Genomic DNA, 22563 nt, shown 5'->3' with positions numbered 1-22563 from the left:
CACACACTGAAGAAAATGTGAGGATCGTTGAGATGGCTCAGTGGGTAAAGATACTCTCTGAGCAAAGTTGGCAATCCTTGCTTGATCCCCGAAACTCACATAAAGGTAGAGGAGAGAAGTAACTTCACAAAATTGTTATCTACACACACACACACACACACACACACACACACACACACACACACACCAGACATACACACAAATGATTATTTTAAGAAGAAATGAGAACACAGTCAAATTTCTTCAAAAGTGCTTGCAGAGAGCCCATTATCATTTAATTTGTCCTCTAAATAGTTTCCCATTACAATGTATCATGTTCTAGGACACAGTGGTGAAAAATGTAGGCCCCTCTTCCGAATGTCCATGATGAAGGTTTTCAGTCAACCCCATGCAGTTTGGCTGGACTAAGATTGTATGTGCGGTGGGACCTAGCTGCAAGTGCCTCCCTCTCCTTGGCTGAGTCCCCATGACAGTCTGCAAGCAGACGGCCCAAGTACCGCCCCTGCCTGACTGGTCCTTTGGGGAAAGCGGTCCTTTCCTCTCTTGCCCCCGGAGACTTAGTGCCAAGTGCTTCAGGTAAAGCTGCCTGTGTACAGCACTGTTTCACAGAGAAACCCTGTCTCAAAAACAAACAGCCGGGTGGTGGTGGCGCACGCCTATAATCCCAGCACTCGGGAGGCAGAGGCAGGCGGATCTCTGTGAGTTCGAGGCCAGCCTGGTCTACACAGTGAGTTCCAGGAAAGGCGCAAAGCTACACAGAGAAACCCTGTCTTGAAAAAAAACAAAAAACAAAAACAAACAAACAAAAAGCTCTCACTGGAACTGGCTATGCAGACCTGCCTGACCTTGAACTCACGAAGATCTACCTGCTTCTGTCTCCAGAGCGCTGGGACAAAAGGGTTGCACCATCACATCTGGCTGAAAAGCATGAGTTAGGTAGGCTAGCTGTGATCTAGGAAGCTGACTCAGGCATGGCAGAGAATTCTCTAAGTAAAACATCTGTGTTGTACATGGTTTTAATCTTGAACTCGCTGTTGACCAGGGCCGTTTCATTTTGTGAATGCCCTAAGCAATTCCAGATGATCTGTCCTTGCGTGGGAGGCTGGGGACGGGGGAGGGAGGAATTTGAGGACTAGGACACAATGTTTCCGGTTGGAGCCAGGCACTCAGAGCACCCGGCCTCACTAAGCATTGCAGGTAGCTTGAGCTCTTTCTGTAGGGAAGGCTTGAGCTTTCCTGACCCAGTTCCTTGACCTCTTTCACACTTCTGAAACGGCTTTGTTAGAGGGATGACGCAACTCTCCAGGTGGATCTGGGACTTGTGCAGAACCACGGGGTAAGATTAGTAAAGAGGCGGTTATTGTAAAATGGCATTCATCCAGTTTAAATGACTGCGTGTGTGTGTACATTCACATACACATGTGTGTGTACGTTCTTCACAGTGTGTGTGTGTGTGTGTGTGTGTGTGTGTGTGTGTGTGTATGAGGTCAGAAGATGACCTCACATGCCTTCCATCTGGTTTGAGACAAAGTCTCCTTGTAGTTCACCACTATGTATGGCAGACTGGCTGGCTGGCTGATCTTGGGGGATTCTCCAGACTCCGTGTCTTGTCTGACTCTCGGAGCACTGGGGTCACCAATGTGTGCTACTACCCTGACTTCCCGTGGGTTCTGAAAGCTGAAACACAAGTTTTCACACCCGTACAACAAGCTTTACCCACTGAACTGTTTCTCAGCCCTACCCAACTCCATTTCTTTGGAAATTGGGTCTCCCTGAGTTGTGCTCACTGGCCTGGCATTTCCTATGCTGATCAGCTGCCCTTGAATTGGCCAGCAATCCTTCTGGCCTCGCCTTGTCAATGCTTGGATTACAGGCATATCCAAGCATATTTGGCTTAAATGACTATTTTGGGAGGTGGTACTACAGCCTATCACATGCTCGGCAAGGACTCCACCACTGACCCAGAATGCCAGATGTTCTCTTTTAAGAAAGCAAAACACAGCTGGAGGGATGTCTTAGCTGTTGAGAGCACTTGTTGCTCTTGTGGAGGACCTAGGTTCCGGTCCCAGCACTCACATGATGGCTCACAACCATCGGCAACTCCAGCTAGCCAAATACTCATCTATACAAAATAAAACAAATAAATCTAAAAAAAAAATAAGCAAACAAAATCAATTTCTTACCCAGCCAGGGCTTTGCTAAATTGTACAGGTTGGCCTTGAACTTATGAGCCTTTTGCCTCAGACTTCCAAGTGGCTGGGATTACAGGCCTGCACTGCCAGGCCCAGCAAATCAGATCATTCATTTCCTTCGATGTCACAGCCTTGCTGTCACCCCAAACCATTTCCTTCCTGCATTACTGCAGAATCGCCCCAGCTTCTTCCCCTCTTCAGTCTGTTATTAAGGCAGACTGCCAAAGCAGTCCAGTCCAATCAGCTTAGTGGTTAGGAGCTCTGGTCTCCTCTTGCAGAGGACCTGGGTCCATTTCCCAGCACCCACACAGCAGCTCACAATCACCACTGAGTGAGTGAAGGCATCAGCCACTCATGTGCACACAGACATACATGCGGGCAAAACATTCACACACACAAAAATGAACAAATCTAAAAACAATATTTTTTTTAAAACTCCAGAAACAAATCTGAGCAGTGGTGGCCTAAAACTTTAATCCCAGCACTTGGGAGGCACAGGCAGGCAGATTTCTGAGTTCAAGGCCAGCTTGGTCTACAGTCCCAGGACAGCCAGGGCTACACAGAGAAACCCTGTCTTAATAATAATAATAATAATAATAATAATAATAATATTAATAATATTAATATTAATATTAATAATAAAATCCAAAAACGTAAGTCAGGATTACAAAATGTAAGCTCAGTGGGTAAGGCACCATGCCAGAGTTTATCCCCCGAATGCACCTGGTGGAAGTGACTACTTGGAATGATCCTCTGACCTCCACATGAGTGCTCCATCACACACCTGCAAATACTCCTACAAACAAACAGTTAAAAACAAAAAAGAGGCTGGGCAGTGGTGGCACACTCCTTTAATCCCAGCACTCAAGAGTCAGAGCCAGGCGGATCTTTGTAAGTTCGAGGCCAGTCTGGGCTACTGGGCTACTGAGTGAGTTCCAGGAAAGGCGAAAAGCTACACAGAGAAACCCTGTCTCGAAAATAGCCAAGAGGCTGGAGAGATGGCTCAGCAGCTAAGAACACTTGCTGCTCTTCTAGGGGACCAGGTTTAGTTCTGAGCACCTATATGGCAGCTCACAAGCATCTAACTCCAGTTCCACGGCATCCAGTGCCCTCTTCTGGCCTCTGTAGATATTGCATGCACTTGGTGCACGTGGAGGCAAATGCTCAAACACATAAAAATAAATCTTTTAAAAAATCAGCAAGGAAGAGCTAGTTACGGCAATGCACAACTTCAGCTCCTCAGCACTTTAGGTGGAGTGGCTAGTGGTTCTCTGTGAGTTCAAGGCCAACCTGGTCTTTTTTTTTTTTTTTTTTTTGTTTTTTCCGAGACAGGGTTTCCCTGTGAAGCTTTGTGCCTTTCCTGGAACTCACTCTGTAGCCCAGGCTGGCCTCACACTCACAGAGATCCACCTGCCTCTGCCTCCTAAGTGCTGGGATTACAGGTGTGCACCACCACCACCCGGCCAGCCTGGTCTTTGTAGAGACCCTAAGAGAAAAGAAACAAAGGAAGAAGGGAGTCATCTGGATGTGCGCGTAATCCCAGCACTGGGAGACTAAGGCAGGAGGATTGTGAGTTCAAGACCAGTCTGGGCTATATAATGAGACCTGTCTCACAAAAACAAAATGGAGACACACACACACACACACACACACACACACACGAAATCAAAACCGAGCAATATCAACAAAGTTATACCTGAGTCTTCTTCTATCCAAAACCCTCCAAGAGGCAGCTGATGACAACCTTTATCTCCAGCTTGAGAGAATTCAGTGCCTTCTTCTGGCCAATCCGGGTCCCTCAATACATATTTATTCATTTTTTAGTTTTTTTGAGACAGGGTCTGTCCATGTAGCCCGGGCTGTCCTGGAACTCGCTTTGTAGACCAGGCTGGCCTCAAACTCAGAGATCCCCCTGCCTGTCCTCCTGGGTGCTGGAACTAAAGGCATGCGCCACCACCATCCAGTATAAATAAAAATTTTTTTAAATAAAATAATCCCTCCTTTGATTTCCTCTTTTTTCAACAGAAAGCCCAGGGCCTTCTGGGGCGGCGTCTCTCTCTTTCCCTCGGCTTCCACCGCTCTACCCCATCTTACTCTTTCCACTACTCAGAGAGTTCTCCCCACACCGGCTCCTTGATCCTTCTCCACACCCCCTGTCCTTGCTTGAAAGTTATCTTGTGGGGTTGGAGAGCTGGCTCAGTTGATATGGTGCTAGGGAGGCAAGTATGTGAACTGGGTCTGAACTCCAGAACCCAAAAGAATTAGAAGACCTTAGGCATGGTCCCCAGCACCCACATTAAAAAAGAAAAAGAAAAAAAAAAAAGCTTCAGGGGTAGATAATGCTGCTCCCACAAGCAACAGGTTATTTAACAAACATTCCTGTTCCTGGTGTTTTTCATGGAGGCCCCATGCTCCCTTGCTGGGGACTGGACCTAAGGCCTCATGTATGCTAGGCAGCTGCAGTCAAGGTCTGTGGAGGCCCACAAAGGTTTCCTAGTGAGATCTGAGCTTGCTTTACTCAGCAGAGCTGCATTAGAGGATTGTTTGACCGTGTGCGCGGTTTCTAGGAAATTAAAGGGTGTACACACGGCTGAGTTAGGGGGAGGTCTTTGCTCCAGCCCTTGGCATTCCTGTAAAAAGCCCTTTAGAAGAGACAGAAGGGGCTGGTGGATAAGGATCCAGGCCTGCCCAAGGGCTATCCTGTGTTTCTGTTTCCTTCCCCTCTATTCTTCCATCTAAATCTCTTATCCCTCACTCCTCAAGAGTACCCTGGGGGAAAACTTGGGAGCGCTCTCCCTGCTGACCTCTCACAATGGTCTCAGAACTATGTTCATAGTTTTCTCTCAGCGTCTTATGGAGAAAGTGTTCTCAAGGTAATGCTTTGCCTACAGCTTTGCTCTTTTAGGAGTACCTTTCACCCGTGAAAGCAGCATAAGGTAATAAAAACCTAACCCTCATAATTAGATGAGTGTTAAAACTCTTTATGAGGTCCCAGTAGAAAGCGGCCAGGTTTTGCCTAGCCTGTGGCATCGAATGTTGGTGTAATCTTTCAGAAGAGTGATGTCTGGACTCTTAAGGAAAAGAAGATAAAGGAGAACTGAAGGTGTAGCTTGGTCTGTGGGTTGCTCGCCTCATGTGTACAAGACCATGAGCGCTCAGGCACACACACTCGTTAAATAAAACAAAAATAAGTAAAAAGAGCCGAGGATGTGGTCTGTGGTTCAGTACTTACCCAGCTTGGAGGAATTCCTGGGTTTGACACTCAGAACTGCAATACTCATACAATTTTAAAAAGACAACTCAGTGTGTTGGTTAGTTTGTGTCATTGATACAAACTGGGGTCCTTTGGGAGAGGGAACCTCACTTGGGGAAAAAAACCTACATAGGACTGGACCACTAGTGTGGTGATATATTGGATCAGCTGAGGAATTGGCAAAGTGAGGTGGCTGTGGCTTGTTCTGCTTCTCTGATCTTCCAGTGTTGACCCCAGTACCTGGCTCCAGGTTTGTTTTTATTAATGAGACCTTTTAAGATTTGTGCTACACACAGGCCAGTCTTTATTAATGATAGATATGGGAGGTCCCAGCCCACTATGGGCGGTACTATCCCTAAGCAGGTGGTCCTAAGGTATATAAAAAGGCAAGCTGAATCTGCAGTTAAAATACCCTCTGGCATAGAGAAAAGTTTTTTTCCAGCGGAATGTCACTGGGTATCAACCACACTACTGCCCAGCCCACAAAACAAACTCCAGGGTATTTTTGTGGATTTTTTGCTTCATTTTCCTTTGTTTGGGCATCTTTTGTCTTACTGGTCTTTTGCCTGTTATTTTGAATTTCATTTTTTGTGGAGAGTTTTCATTTGTTTCTTGTTTGGGGATTTTATTGTTAGTTTTTTTGTTTGTTTGTTTTAAGATTTATTTATTTATTATGTATACAGAAGAGGGTGCCAGATCTCATTACAGATGGTTGTGAGCCACCATGTGGGTGCTGGGAATTGAACTCAGGACCTATGGAAGAACAGTCGGTGCACTTAACCTCTAAGCCATCTCTCCAGTCCTGTGTAGTTTTGTTTGTTTGTTTTGCTTTTTGAGACAGGGTTCTGTATGGAGACCAGGCTGAAAAACTCACAGAGATCTCCATGCCTTGGGACTAAGGGTGTGGGCCACCACTGCTCCGGGGGGGGGGCGGTGTTTAAGAGAAAGAATATAAAATTGAGTGGGAAGGATCTGGGAGAACTAAGGGAGAGGAAAACCACAATGAAAATATATTACATGAAAAAAATGTGTTGGGTGGTGGTGGCGGCCGGGGCAGCAGTGGAGGCTGTGGGGGACACACCTATAATTCCAGCACTTGGCAGGCAGACCCCTGTGAGTTTGAGATCAGTCTGGTACACAGTAAGTCCCAATCCAACCAGAGCTACATAGTGAGACCCTGTCTCACAAACAAAACAAAATAAGCAAAACCGGTTTTTAAAATCCTAAATAAAGCTGGGCAGATCTCTTGAGTTCCAGGCCAGCCTGATCTACAGAGTGAGATCCAGGACAGGCTTCAAAGCTACACAGAAACCCTATCTCCAAAAAACAAAACAAAAAAATTCTAAATAAATAAAACAATAGGGCTGTGGTGGTGCACACCTTTAATCCCAGTACTCGGGAGGCAGAGCCAGGTGGATCTCTGTGAGTTCAAGGCCAGCCTGGTCTACAGAGCAAGATACAGGACAGGCACCAAAACTATGTAGAGAAACCCTGTCTCGAAAAACAAAACAAACAAAAAATAAAGCAATGTGGGAGGCTGGAAAGATGGCTCAGTGGTTAAGGGCACTGACTGCTCTTCCAAAGGACCCAAGTTCAAATTCCAGTACGCACATGGCAGCTAACAATGGTCTATAACTCACAGATCTGACCTGCAGGCAAAACACCAATGCACATATTATATTTATATATCTATAAAATGTGTCTCCTAGCTCCCCAAACCAGAATTTCTTTGTTCTCTCCATTATAGCTGTGTTCTTTCTTTTCCACAGTTCTTGGCCTCAGATTTTTAAACCTCAGCGATATTGATAGTCGGGGGATCCCTTGTTGTCCTAAACATGGAGAGAAGCTCTGCAGTGTCTCTTCCCTCTATTTATTAGATGACAGTAGTGGTGCTCCCAGAAGGTCTTTAGATTTGGACAAACGTTCCCAGAGGCTGGCTGTGGTCTGGACTTCTGGGTGAGAGAGAACTCATGGACTAACCTGGCTCGGAGAGCGGGGCGCTGGCTGCTATACTAAATTCCACCACAGGAGGTCGCCCTAGACCTCATAATGATTTGAATTAGTCCGACATTGGGCTGTGGGAACTACCAAAGGTTTTATCCTTTGGTGGCAAGTGACAAAAGGTTTAACTAAAGCATCTGATTAATTTCTGGTTCAAACTAATTCCAAATAAATGATGTACATTTTTTTTTTTCCGAGACAGGGTTTCTCTGTAGCTTTGGAGCCTGTCCTGGAACTCACTTTGTAGACCAGGCTGGCTTCAAACTCACAGAGATCCACCTGCCTCTGCCTCCCGAGTGCTGGGATTAGAGGCGTGTGCCACCACTGCCCGGCCTGATGCATATATTCTAAAGTATGACATTATTGTTTTCTTTCTAAAAGTTTTGTGTGTGTGTCTGTGTGTGTGTCTGTGTGTGTGTCTGTGTTGTAAACCGTGGAGAAAGCTGACTGGCACAAACTATAGCCTGAACTCTTGGGTGGGATGCCAGTTAAGAACAGGAAAAAAATCATGTAAAAATCTCAGGAAATAGGAAGAGTAGGATTTAAAATGTACTTACTGGTGCCCTCACTATAACAATGTTAATAAAACTGGGAAATTGGGAGTGGGAGGATGGCACCTGCCTTTAATCCCAGCAGAGGTAGGTGGGTTTCTGTGCAGTGAGTCTTTCTCTGTCCTGCCAGCTCCTAAATAATGACATGGAGAGTTCTTATTAATTATGAAAGCTTGGCCTTAGCTTAGGCTTATTTCTAGCTACCTTTGTAACTTAAATTAACCCATTTCTATTAATCTATGTTTTGTCTCATGGCCTTTTACCTCTCTTCCTTCTTGCACTTCCTGTTTCCCCTCTGTGTCCTCTGGTGTCTCTCCCCCATCTAAGTTGATCTCTTTTCTCTCTGCCTGGAAGTTCTGCCTAACCTCTTCCTGACTAGCTATTGACCATTCAGCTCTTTATTAAACCAATCAGAAGACACCTTGGCAAAGACACATCTTCACAGGGCACAAAAAGTTTATTTTATTCCAGGCTGGAGAGATGGCTCAGTGGTTAAGAGCACTGACTGCTCTCTTCCAGAGGTCCTGAGTTCAATTCCCAGCAACTACATGGTGGCTCACAACCACCTATAATGAGATCTGGTGCCCTCTTCTGGCCTGCAAGGACACATGAAAACAGAACACTGTATGTATAATAAATAAAATCTTAAAAAAAAAAAAGCTGGGCATTGGTGGCGCACACCTTTAATCCCAGCACTCGGTAGGCAGCACTCGGGGACTCACTCTGTGAGTTCAAGGCCAGCCTGGGCTACCAAGTGAGTCCCAGGAAAGGCCCAAAGCTACACAGAGAAATCCTGTCTTGGGGGGGGGGTTTATTCCACAACATTTCTGGGAATTGGAGGTCAGCTTGGTCTACATACTGAGTTCCAGGCTAGCCAGGGCTACATAGTGACACCAAATTAAAAAACAAAACAAAAGAATCAAAGCTGGAAGCATGGATCCTCACTGGGCCCAAGATGTTAATTTCCTCACTAGAGATTTCCTTACTGTGGCTAATAAATAGTCCATGTCACACTAACCTTACTGGGTTGTTCGGAGGGTCAGATGAAAGTGTATGAGATGTCTTGCAACCCACGAAGGAAGGGCACCATTGCCTGGGGAATGCGGTTTGTTTTTGCAGCTCCTTGCAAATCTTTCTGTGAATGGTCACATGGAGTGTATGGAGACAGATGGGGATGGTTCAGTCCAGAGATCTGAAAAGAGAATGTTGCTGACTCCTGATTCCTTTTCTGAACAGAAGGTCTTGGGTTAACACTGTAGAATATTATTTTAAGGTGTGTTGCTTTTGTTTATGTTGTATTTGTTTAACTCCGTGAAGCTGTGTTACGGTGACGGCCTAAAACACCTGATGGGCTAATAAAGAACTGAACGGCCAACAATAAGGCAGGAGAAAGGACAGGCGGGGCTGGCAGACAGGAAGAGGAGAAATCTGGGAGAAGAAAAGGAGAAGCCAGAGAAGGAGGAGACTCCAGGGGCCAGCCACCCAGCTACACAGCAAGCCACGGAGTAAGAGCACAGGAAAAGCCCAGAGGCAAAAGTAGGTTAATTTAAGGAAAGCTAGCAAGAACCAAGCCAAGGCCGGCCATTTATAATTAAGACGAAGCCTCCGTGTGTGATTTACTTGGGAGCTGGGTGGCAGGACCCCAAAAGGACAAACAAGGACAGGTTAAGCTGGGTGTAGTGGCTCATGTCTCTAATCCCAGTGTCTTAGTGTTTCTGTGTGAAGAGACATCATGACCACAACAACTCTTATAAAGGAAAATATCTAATTGGGGCTGGCTTACAGTTCAGTCCGTTATCATCACAGTGTGACATGGTGGTGTGCAGGCAGACGTGGAACCAGCAGCAGGAGTCTGTGGGGCATGGCTTGAGCATGTAGGAGACCTCCAAGCCCACCTCTACAGTAACACACTTCCTCCAACAAGGCCACACCTTGTAACAGTGCTACTCCCTAGGGGTCAAGCATTCAAACACATGAGTCTAAGTGGGCCGTTCCCATTCAAACCACGATACCCAGTATTTGGAAAGCCAAGTTAGAGGAAATTGCCTCAAGTTTGAGGCCTGCTTGAGCTGTATATAGTAGGTTCTAAGCCAGCATGAGTGTCTTAGGGTTTCTACTGCTGCGATGAAACCCCATGACCAAAGAGCAAATTGAGGAGGAAAGGGTTTATTTGGCTTACACTTCAGCATTGCTGTTCATCACTGAAGGAAGTCAGGACAAGACCTCAAAACAAGGGAGGATCCTGGAAGCAGGAGCTGATGCACAGGTCACAGAGGAGTGCTGCTAACTGGCTTGCTTCCCCTGGCTTGCTCAGCCCACCTTCTTATAAAACCCCAGACCAGCCTCCTAGGGATGGCCCCACCCACCATGGGCTGGCCCTCCTCCATTGATCACTAGTTGAGAAAATGCCTTACAGCTGGATCTCATGGAGGCATTTCCTCAGCTGAGGCTCCTTCCTCTGATGACTCTAGCTTGTGTCAAGTGTACATACACAACCAGCCAAGACACTGGGATATAGTGTGAGACCCTCTATCAAAACAACCAGACTGGGGACAGCTCAGTCCCTAAAGTGCCCATGGCACAGGCCGGAGGGCCCACACTGGAATCCTTAGCACAGTGTCAGGCTGGGCCTGGAGCTTCAGCACTGGGGGGTGGGGGGGAGGTAGAGAGGGGGATTGCTGGAGTTCATTAGCCAGCCACTCCAACTGAATCAGTGAGCTCTGGGTCAGTGAGAGACCCTGTCTGCAAAAATAAAACGGAGAGGAAGACATCAAGCCTCTACACACATGCACACATCCATGCACCTGTACCTAAACACACACACACACAACAGCAATGCACACATCCATGCACCTGTACCTAAACACACACACACAACAGCAATGCACACATCCATGCACCTGTACCTAAACACACACACACAACAGCAAATTGAGATCTTCAGGCTGGAGTGTAGCTAGCTTAGGGACAGTGTGAGTGTACACAAGGCCCTCCGTTTAATCTCCAGCACTGGCCAGGGTTGAGGAAGTGGGGAGGGCAGGGGAGCACTCTGTGGTATAATACTTGCCTAGCACATCGGAGACCCTAGGTTCAGTTCTCAATATGGGGGTCTGGTAAAGGGGTTAAATGCAGAGAAGATCCCAAGTCCATAGTCTCACCAGTGGCTGCACCTGTCACCTAGGTAGCTTTCTTTGTTATTATTCAAAACATTTTTTATATTGTATTTGTTGTAGTTTAAGAATGGCAGGAAGGAGTCACTTCATACAACAGGGCTCACATGGGAGGTTTATTGAGGGGAGGGGACAAAGGGGGGCAGAGAAGGGGGCAGAGACTGGTCCCTGGGGACTGGAGTGAAGGAAGAGAAAGAAAGAGAGGCGAGGTGGGCAAAGTGGCTGCAGCTGAGGATGTATCCTGTCAGGACTCTAAGGGCAGGCCAGGCCAGACGCCTAGATGCTAACAGTATCTATCTATCTATCTATCTATCTATCTATCTATCTATCTATCTAATTAATTTAGTGTGGGTAGATGTGTGCATGCAAGGACCATGGTCTACATGTGGAGGTCAGAGGACAACTTGTGGGAGTGGGTTCTTTCCTTCTACCACGTGGGTCATGGGGATCGAACTCGGGTTATTAGGCTTGACAGCAAGCGCCCTGCCCCACTGATCCATCTTGATACCCCATCTCTTGGAGAGCTTTTAAAGCCATCTATGCCTCGGCTCCATCTCAAACCAATTAAATCAGAATTGCCTTGGTATGTTTCTAAAACCTCTCCAGATGATTCCACTCTATAAGCAAGTCAGAACTCTGGTTCTAATTTATCTGAAGTCAGCTGGGCCTGGCTTGGTGATAAATGCCTGGAACTCCAGCATTCTGTGAGTTCCGTGTCAGTGAAGCCCATAGAGAGTCTCTGTTTCAAAGAACAAACAATATTCCAGGCCTGCTGGCACACACCTTTAATCTGGAGGCAGAGGCAGACAGAACTCTGTGAGTTCAAGACCAGCCTGGACTACATGATACATTCTAGTTATCGAGAGCTACATAATGAGACCCTATCTCAATAAATATTAAATTAAAAAGTCAGCCCAATTTCATATAGAAAGGCTAGCCTTGAACTCACAGGGATTCATCTATATGTGCCTTCAGAGTGTTGGGATTAAAGGCATGCCTTCCCATCCCTGGCCAATGTAGGTTGTCCTTTAATCCAAGACATTGCTGGAATCGGAATACTGCCATCAGCTGAGGCTAAAATAAAAGATTGGCTAGTCAAGTTGCTAGACACCAGATGATATTGTCTTTTGACGGATGGAAATGGATCCATTTCAGTGTTATTTGAAGAAGGGGGTGCCCAGAGCAGCCCCTAAAGGATGGGTAATTGGCTATAGAATTACTTACCACTCTATACTCTGGTAGTGTTCCAGCATCTCGGAAGCCCCTCTGGCCTTTGTGAACTCAGCTCAGGGTATTAGTTCACCTTGGCTGCCATATTCTTTAGTGAGCGTCTAGCTAACCAAATCATCAATTAACATATAACCCTGTTCAAAAGCACCCATTGCTTGCAGCGGTAGCATACCTCTGCAATTGCAGCAGATTGGAGGTGGAGGCAGGAGGATCAGAATTTAAAGTTAGCCAAATTTAAAGTTAGCCAGCTCTGGTGGTGCACACCTTTAATCCTAGAACTCTGTGAGTTTGAGGCCAGGCTAGTCTATATAATGAGTTTCAGGATAGCCAGGGCTACACGAAGAGACCTTGTCTCAATACAACAACAACAAAACAAAACCAACCAACCAAACAACGGAAACTTTAAGGTTGGAACTTGGGAGATGGCTTAGTATTTACCACGCAAGAGAGAAGACGGGGGTCCAGATCCCCAGCACCCATGTGACAGGTAGGCGTGACTACCTGTCTATACTCCCAGTGCTTGGGAGGCAGAAACAGGGGATCCCCAGAGCAAGCTGGATAGCTAGACTATCCAGATCAGTGAGCTCTGGGGTCAAGAGAAAGATCCTGCCTAAACATATAAGGCAGAGAGCATTAGAAGACATCCAGTGTCTAACTCTGGCTTCCACAGGCATGTACACACACACACACACACACACACACACACACACACACACATGCAAAAGAACACTTATATTCACACACACCCAGGACAAGAACAAAGCACAAGGTCATGCTCACATACATAGAAAGTTTGAGTCCAGCCTGGGTTACAAGAAACCTTATTTTTAAAGACAAACCTGGGCTAGGTGGTGGGAGGCAGAGGCAGGTGGATCCCTGTGAGTTCAAGGCCAGCCTGGTCTACAGAGTGAGTTCCAGGACAGCCAATTCTATACAGAGAAACCCCATAGTTAAAATTGTGTATTGCTCTTGTAGAGGACTAGAGGAGATTAGTTCCCAGAACCAACATCAGGCTGTTCATAAGCATGTGTAACTCCAGTTCCAGGGGGCTTCTGGCCTCCAATGACACATGCACTGATAGGTACATATTCACACACACACACACACACACACACACACACACACACACACACAACACAGACACACACACACACACACACACACACACAGACACACACGTAATTTTTTAAAATAGCAGTCTTGTTAAATTGTTGTCTATTTTGTGAGGTTTTTTTTTTGAGCTGAGGATCTAACCCAGGGCCTTGTGCTTGCTAGGCAAGCGCTCTCTACCACTGAGCTAATCCCCAACCCTTGGTGAGGTTTAAAAGGTGAAAAAGGATTGCTGTAGTGCAAGGCTGTCCAGACGGCTTAGTGAGTATAGACCCTTGCCACAAAACCTGATGTCCTGAGTTCCATCCCTGGGACCCACGTAGTGGGAGAGGAGAAATAACTCCCTAAAATTGTCCTCTGACCTCTGCATGGGTGCCCCCCTAAAACAGATACATGTATGGTAGGGAGTAGTTTTTAAAATGTTATTACAGGACGAAGTAAAATGTGAAGTACCATATACTGAAAAGGAAACAGGAGGTGTTTGTATCAACCTCTCCAGGGTGGTATTTACATTTTCCCCTGACACGCCTCAGTGACTAATGGGGCTATACATCATAAATCAATCAACACGATGGATTCACTCAAAAAAATATCACACTTGACAGCTTTGGATACAATAGGATTATGCAATTGTTCTTTTCTGAAAACCGAAGCCCCAAGCTTCGAGTGTGGTCTCGAGTTTCCAGCTGCCATTTGCTGATGGGCTGAGAGTTTTGCAGATGTCTAGCTGTCTTCCATCCCACTTTGGTTCTATTTATTATGACTGAAGGGATCTTTACCTGAAGTTTTGGGAGCACCTAACGATGACACTGTCTATACAGGACCACAGAGTGACGTCATGGGAGCTAGAGTCAGCACCAGCTTCTATTATTACAAGAAACATCTTAGAGCCAGGGAGTCCCAGGACTTGGGAACCTGAGGAAAGCGGACAATTCAAAGTTATTCTCAGCTACATAATCCAGGCTGGGCTACATGAGGTCCTGACTCAGGAAAACAAAGACAAGGAGCAAACAACCTCATAAGGCAACCGTGCTGAAACAGCCATTCTTTACCTCTGGGCTACCCGGGACTCAGGAAGTTTGAACTGTACGGAACTGGGGCAGGACTCAGTGGTAGAGCATTTGTCTCCCATCTTAGAGGCCCCAGGTTTGACTCTCAGCATTGATAAATAAAGTAAGTAAATTAAAAAATGACAAAGTGCAGTTTAAGACATTTGAAAACTCACCAACTAGCAGGGCAGTGGTGGCACACACCTTTAATCCCAGCACTTGGGAGGCAGAGACAGGTGGATCTCTGTGAGTTTGAGGCCAGCCTGGGCTATAGAGTGAGTTCCAGGACAGCCGGGCTACACCAGGAAATTCTGTCTTGAAAAACCATAAACAAACAGATAGTGAATCAGACACCACTCTGTATGTGAGGTGCTCTGTATGAATGGAAGTAGCTATTTTATTAAAACAAGTTCATGCCCAGAAAGGTCCAAGGTACTTAGCAACAGTCTGGAAGGCACATCTTCAGCTACATTCATGCCTGAAAACAGTGACTTGGCCGGAGCTGAAAGCAGTTATTGTACATAAAGAAACAAAGCACAGTTACAGTGTCTGTCCACACAGGAAGATGGCACCAGGCCCTCCTCTGTGACGTAATGCCACGGGACTTTACTGATGGGTGTGAGGGGAGAGCATTCAGTCAGCCTGTGAAGGGCCCTTCCCCCTCCTGACAGGGGCAGAGCTGGAAGTTTTCCCAGGTGGGATGAGAGAATGTGCAGCCTTTACCCTTCAGGAAGTTTCCATTGTACTGTGATTTTTTTTTTTTTAATACAGCCTGCCCCTTTTATTATAGAACATCCTGAAGTTTCAGGTCCAACATGTTCATACTTGAAAGCAGGACTGCTATCCTGTCATCAGCACACTGAGAACAGACCCCAGCCATTCCAGCCTGATTCCCACTGGGTGCAACTCAGCCAGGAACCTGTCGGGAGGAGCCACCAGGTGCCAGGTGCTGAAAATGCACTGTTGATCTGATAAGTTCTCGCCAGCGGGGCCTGGCAGAGAAGACAGATATCTGATAATTCTTCCTAGGGAGTGTGGAGGGCTGGGTGATGTAATGGAGCTATGAATAAAGTGCTATTCAGGGCACTGGGGAGAGAAACATTAATTTCGTTAGGGAGGGTAAAGGAAAGTCCTTTAAAGAGACATTTGATCTGCTCTTTGGACTGAGTCACCAGGCAAAAAGCTTTACTTCCCTTTTCCAGTACCGGAGATCAAACCCAGAGCCTTGAACATTCTAGGCGAGCACTGTACCACTGAGCTGTTCCTACTTATTTATTGGTAGTATCGATATTCTTGATTTGTTTTAAATATTAAAGATTCTTTCCAAGTTTGGTAGATAGATGTGCTGAGACAGATTTCAGGTGATTGGATCCTTTAAAAACACTGGCCACCCCCAGCGATGGAAGCTGGGATATGGTGGTGATCCAGTAACAACTGGCATTACAAAGGAAATTCTCTAGGTTTATACACAGACTTTAGAGGGTAGGGGGGTCTCTGAGCTTAGAGGATGGATTTCAGAGATCAGCAGGTCAGTGAAGACCACTAGATAGGATATAGGAAGCTGATCCTACTGTCCCAACCTACCTTGGGGCAGTTACATGTTAGGAACGTCAAAGCTTAGGAAAGGTATAGATGGGTCGTAATGTGTGACTGATCGCCTCTACAGTAACAGACTGACCTGAAGCTTACATTGTAACCCAAGCTGGGCTTAAACTCACAGAAATGTTCCTACCTCAGCCTCCCAAGTGCTGGGATTACAGGTGTAACCCACCATACTCTGCTTGCTTTAATTTTTTTTTAAATATAAGATTTTTTTTGTTTATCTGAGATAGATTTTTCTATACAGTCTTAGCTGTCCTGGAACTCATCATGCTCTCCAGGTTGGCCTTGAACTCACAGAGACCTGCTCACCTGAGACACCCCATCCCACCCCTAAAGTTGGGATTAAAAACATGCACCACTACTCCAGGCTTATTTTGATTTTTGAGACAGGATCTCACTCTCAGACCAGGTCAGCCTTGATGCTTTAGCCTTCACCCTAATGCCAGCCTGATGTACAGAGTGAGTTCCAGGACAGTCAGGGCTACATAGAGAAACCCTGCCTCGGAAAAACAAAACAAAACAAACAAACAAAAAAACCAAAAAGAAAACAGCAAGTGGTTGGCGTTATGACTCCGTTGACAAGAGTGTTTGCCCAGCATACACTAAGCCCCGGGTTCCCCAGGACCATGTAAACCCGGGCATGATAGCATTATCTGTCGAAACTGGGAGTTAGAGGCAGGAGGATGAGGAGTTCAAGGACAGCCTGGGCTACATGAGGTCCTGTCAAGGGAGGGAGGGACAGAGGATGGGAAGAGGATAACATTGTCATGGAATTTACACTTTAGAATAGATGGGATAGAAAACAAACCAAATCAGTGAACAAGATGACTTCAGGAAATCTCTTGGTATAAAGCAAATAAGTTGGGTACCGCAGTGCTTGAGGGTCAGGAGATGAGTAAGACTGAGTGATCATGGAGAGCCCTCTTGAGGAAGCATTTGACCTGAGATCCAAATGTTAAGGAGGCAAAGGTGTTTTGGGTAGAGGAACAAATAAAAACTGATTTAACAGACCACAGTTTGAATATATCTCAGAAAAAGAATCATGACCTCGGGCTGGAGAGATGGCTCAGAGGCTATGAACACTGGCTGTTCTTCCAGAGGTCCTGAGTTGAATTCCCAGCAACCACATGGTGGCTCACAACCATCTGTAATGAGATCTGGCTCCCTTTATCTGGCCTGCAGAAATACATGCAAACAGAATATTGTATACATAATAATAAATAAATAAATCTTTGAAAAAAAAAAGAATCGTGACCTCAAGTGAACAGATAAAGACTTTCTCTTTTCACTCATTCTCTAAACAATAGTCCGGCAACCGTTTACATGTCCTTGGACGTGAGCTAGATATGTTTAAAGTACATGAGAGGATGTGCCCAGGGATGTGAACATCTGCATCTCCAGGGCTTGGAATCAACATGGAGGGGCGCTGGAGCCAATCTCCAGTGGGTTTCAAGAACGACCTCCTAAATGTCATACAACTGGCGTACTGGAGAATGGGAAGACGGCCTGACTTGATCAGTGTGAGGAGAGGACAGATCTTGTAGGGCCAGAGGGTTTGGCAAGCCTGGTGAGTGGGCCCTAGACTACCAGAAGGCCTTTGTTTTGAAGAAGTACCATCTGGCTAAATAGAGAATGAATTAGAAGCAGGGCGAGGTACTGGAGGGCTGTAACTTCCTCAAAGCAAGAGGCTCAGATCATGGTGGCCTCAGTAATGTCTCACAGACATGCTAAGAACAAACGTGTTTTTTGTTTGTTTGCTTATTTTTAGTTTTTTGAGCCATGGTTTCTCTGTGTATCCTGGTTAGCCTGAAACTTGCTCTGCAGACCAGCCTGGCCTACAGACCAGGCTGCCCTCGAACTCACAAGAGATCCACCTGCCTCTGCCTCTGCCTCCTTAGTGCTGGGTTTAAATGTCTTTAACGTGGCCATCACCTTCCACATAACTGGGTATTTTGACGTAAAGTAGGTGTGACCTTCGGGTGGATTAGGGTGTGGGGAGAGAAAGGGAACAGAAGATGGGATTATTTCAAATGCTAGGCAAGGTCAAAAAGGGCCAGCTGTGGTGCTCATGGCCTCTAAATCCCAGCACTCAGGAGGCAGAAGCAGGAGGATCATCCACAGTTCAAGGTCATCCTCAGCTGTGTGGAGAGTTTTGGCTTACAAGGGATCCTGTATCAAAAAAGCAAATCCAAACAAAATCCAAGTGGGGGCTGGTGGGGAGGGGACAAATGAGAACAAAGCATAATGACACATTTGAATAAAAATGCTATAACGTAGCTGGCAGCCTTTAATCCCAGCACTCAGGAGGCAGAGGCAGGCAGATCTCTGTGAGTTCAAGGCCATCCTTGGCAGTTTCAGGACTGCCAGAGCTGTTACACAGAGAAACCTTGTCTCGAAAAACAAAAACCAACCAACCAAACAACAACAACAACAACAACAACAAAAAACCAACCAAAATGTAACCCACTGCTTTATATGTTAATTTTGAGTTAATAAAAGTGAAAAAGAGGGGTTGGAATGTGACTTACTTTGTAGAATTCTTGCTTAGTGTGCAGCAAATTCTGGATTTGATGCCCAGCACTACATAAAACTAGGTATGGTGGGTAAATGCTTAGAACCCCAGCACTTCAAAGTAGGGGAAATCTTTGGCTACATAGGAAGTTCAAAGCCAGTCTGAGTTACAGATGGTCTCAACACAGATGCATGCATGCACACACTCATGCACATGCACACACACAGAAACAGAGAGAGACACACAGACAGAGATACACAGAACTTGGTAGTACACACCTACAATCCCAGCATTTAGGAGGCTAAGGCAGAAGGATTGCTGTGACTGTGAGGCCAGCCTGAGCTATAGATTTTGCTTTCATCTTAAACAATAAAACAAAATGAGGACAGATAAAAGTAGTCTTGAAGCCAGGCGGTGGTGGCATACGCCTTTAATCCCAGCACTCGGGAGGCAGAGGCAGGCGGATCTCTGAGTTCGAGGCCAGCCTGGTCTCCAAAGCGAGTTCCAGGAAAGGCACAAAGCTAGACAGGGAAACCCTGTCTCGGAAAAAAAAAAAAAAAAAAGTAGTCTTCAGGCTGGAACTATTGCTCTGAAGCTAACAGGGCTTGTGCATACCTAAGTAATAGGTTTTCTGTCCCCTGCTAATAGGTTTCTCCACTAATGCAGTAAGCCAGATCAAACCAAATTGAAAAAGTATAAAAAACAAGTTTAGTTCAGCAAAGCAGCTCCCTGGTGGGTTCTCCAGTCCCAGAGATAGAGGCTGGAGAAGCCACACGCCCTAACTAAAGCAGGGAGATTATATGGGCTGTACATGAGGAGCATGATGTGTCTGCCACAAGCTGGGTTTGTGCCCAAGTGTGGTCAAAAGTTGAATGCCTTAGGCGGGGACTTTGAATGTTAGTAACCTCAGGGGAGTCTGTAGTAGCCGCCAAGAGTGTGGAACACTGGGCTTTTTGGTGCCTTCCCTTTGTTTGGAGACTCTGAGAAGGCAGGGTTTGGAGAGAGAGGTGGGGGAGGAGAAGGGAGAGAGGACTGGGGCTTCCCTGATCAAGCAGAGGTGAGGGGGAGGTTCCAACTGAAGACTAAGGACCTGAGTTTGGCCCCTGGAGTTTAGGGGCAAACTAGCCGGAAGTTCTCAGAACTGGTAGCCTGGAAAAGAAATAACAAGAGGGACCCTACTCAACAAGGTGGCAGCTGGGCTGTGAGGATTCTCCTTTAGCTGTCAAGGTTACAGTGCATCTCTCTGATCTGTAATCTCCCTTTGCTCTCAATGAAGTTATCTTGAAGGGCTGGAAGGGTGGCTGAGTGGCTAAGAGAACTTGCTGTTCTCCCAGAGGATCAGGGTTCCACTCCTTGCATCCACATCAGGTGGCTCACAACTGCCTGTTTCTCCAGCTACAGGGAATGGAACTCACCTTTGACCTCTGTAAGTACCACATGCACACATAAAAAAACAATTTGCCCGGCAGTGGTGTCGCGCGCCTTTAATCCCAGCTCTCGGGAGGCAGAGCCAGGAGGATCTTTGTGAGTCCAAGGCCAGCCTGGGCTACCGAGTGAGTTCCAGGAAAGGTGCAAAGCTACACAGGGAAACCCTGTCTGGAAAAAACAAACAAAAAAATAGTTTATAGACGCTTCAGAGTCAGCCTTGTGGACAAATGATTTGTCTGCAGAAGGCATCAATTCTACATTATCTGTCTGATGTGGATAGCTAGCTAAGACTGATCATTACCCTTCTATGCAACCTTTTGAATTGCCACTCTATTATATTGTTTTCCTTATTATTTTGTTCAATATCTCTGCAGATTAAGTATATTGGATTACAGACAGCAAACAAAACAACAAAAAATAAGGAAGAAAGAAAACCAAGTTAGTTCTCCAACTCCATCCCAGTTTCTCTTTCTACCTTTGTAAAACAAACAACAAAAACAAAATGGAGGTAGAGAACTGACCCCCACAAGTTGTCCTTCCCTGACTCCCACCTGTACACAAAGACACACCCACAACAAAATAAATAGACTTTAAAAATCGACCTTGAAAAATGACAAGAGAAGCCAGTCATGGTGGCCCAGCCTTTAATCCCAGCACTCCGGAGGCAGAGGCAGGTGGATCTCTGTGAGTTCAAGGCTAGTCTGACCTACATACTGAGTTCTGGAACAGCTGGGCTACATAATAGAGACTCTGTCTCAAAAAACAAAATAAACCAATAAATTAAATAAATATAAAAAGAGAAAACAAAAAGCCAAAAGTAACTTTCTTCACAGCAATAGTAGCACTTACTTACGTGGCCAAAGTTGGGAACACGGGATTGATAATCGAAGCTAATGGAAAAGAATGATTGTGAAGGATTTGGGAATGAGGAGACTCGGCTTGGCATCACAGAAGAGTAAAGCTTCCAGAGACAGCCAAGCTGATAATGCATGCGCCTGTGAGACCAGGAACATTTAGCCACGGTTCTTTTCTTTTCTTCTCTCTTTTTTTAAACTGGGTCTTTTGACTCTGAGTACATTTGTCGCTGTCTTCTACACAGTACTTCATCTCTGTGGTCCTCAGGATAAATATCTATTCTCAACTGTCCATCGGCCGGCGCTTATTTCCTCTCTATAGGTTCTCAGAATAAGACCTAGTCAAGCAGGAAATGGCGCTCAAGATGGGCACTGACTAAAGGTGTGCTGAGGGCCAGTGAGGGTGTTTGGGTTTAGAGAGAAAGAGGGCAGGTTCTAGCACTTAAGTCCCCCCCCTCCAGCCCCCCACAGACACACACTTCTTTGTCTCAGTTCTCCTTTCTTACCTGTCAACTCACAGAGCTTGGCTTCTTTGCCTGGGAGGATGCATGATCTGGCTTAACCATTTTTATTTTTTGCTGGCGGGCTGATTCTATTGTTTTCCAGGCCCTTGGTTCTGTGGCCTCTTCCAATCGCCTGCAATCACACAGCAGGCCTGCAGGGGGCCTCAGAGCACCCCACACCAGGCAGGCTTCTTTAGCTAATGTTACCTTTTATTTAAACAGAAAACAGTAGCTTCCAATCTTGTTACATAACATACCAGTATCGTAGGGTGCCCAGAATCTACTGTTAGGGAGTAGGGACCCTGTAGATACAAATATACTCACAAATATAATAACACAATATTGCAGAAATGTAACAAGTTTGATTTTTTCTGGCTTTTTGTTTGTTTTTGTTTTTGTTTTTTTGTTTTTTTGAGACAGGGTTTCTCTGTGTAGCTTTGTGCCTTTCCTGGAACTCACTCTGTAGACCAGGCTGGCCTCGAACTCATAAAGACTCACCTGCCTCTGCCTCCCAAGTGCTGGGATTAAAGGCGTGCGCCACCACCGCCTGGCTTTTCTGGCTTCTTATTTGACACTTTAGAGATGGAAGGGACTTCATTCAGGAACCATCTTAGTTCAGCCCTCCTTCTTTATGTTTGCAGTAATAGGAATTGAATCCAGAGCCCCAAGCACACTAGGCAAGATCTCTACTGTGAACTCCTTCTCCAACCCCCCGGCTCTTCCTTATTTTAGGCTGTGGGAACTAAGGCCTAAGGACACAAAGGAACTTATCCAGGAGGAAGCCCTGGGCTGGTAATCAAATCTGAAGAATTTAATATATATTCTCTCTTTTTTATTTTTCAGACAGGGTTTCTGTATAGCTTTGAGGCCTATCCTGGAACTCACTCTGTAGACCAGGCTGGCCTCAAAGTCACAGAGATCGGCCTGTCTCTGCCTCCTCTACTTCCTGAGTGCTGGGATTAAAGGCTTGTACCACCACCACTGCCCGGCCAATATATATTCTTAAAGATTAAACCTTAAACCTTTCAAGTTTGTGATTAATTAGCTGAAGGCTTTTTGCCCTTAGGATTTAGACTCTCAAAGTAGTCAATTGTAACCATGACAATAC

The 22563-nt window shown here is 45.9% G+C and overlaps 1 long non-coding RNA gene across 1 annotated transcript; it reads right to left on the bottom strand.

The window, feature by feature from the left end:
* Positions 1–8563: 8563 nt before the first annotated feature.
* On the bottom strand, positions 8564–21520 carry LOC118588813. Its single transcript, XR_004945619.1, has 3 exons — positions 21459–21520; positions 9016–9189; positions 8564–8593 (listed from the first exon to the last, which is right to left on the bottom strand). It is a non-coding gene; the product is annotated as an uncharacterized LOC118588813 (long non-coding RNA).
* Between the last annotated feature and the right edge of the window lie 1043 nt (positions 21521–22563).

The sequence above is a fragment of the Onychomys torridus genome, chromosome 8 (genome assembly GCF_903995425.1).
Source record: "Onychomys torridus chromosome 8, mOncTor1.1, whole genome shotgun sequence".
NCBI lineage: Eukaryota > Metazoa > Chordata > Mammalia > Rodentia > Cricetidae > Onychomys > Onychomys torridus.
This window is presented reverse-complemented; position numbering and strand designations above follow the sequence as displayed.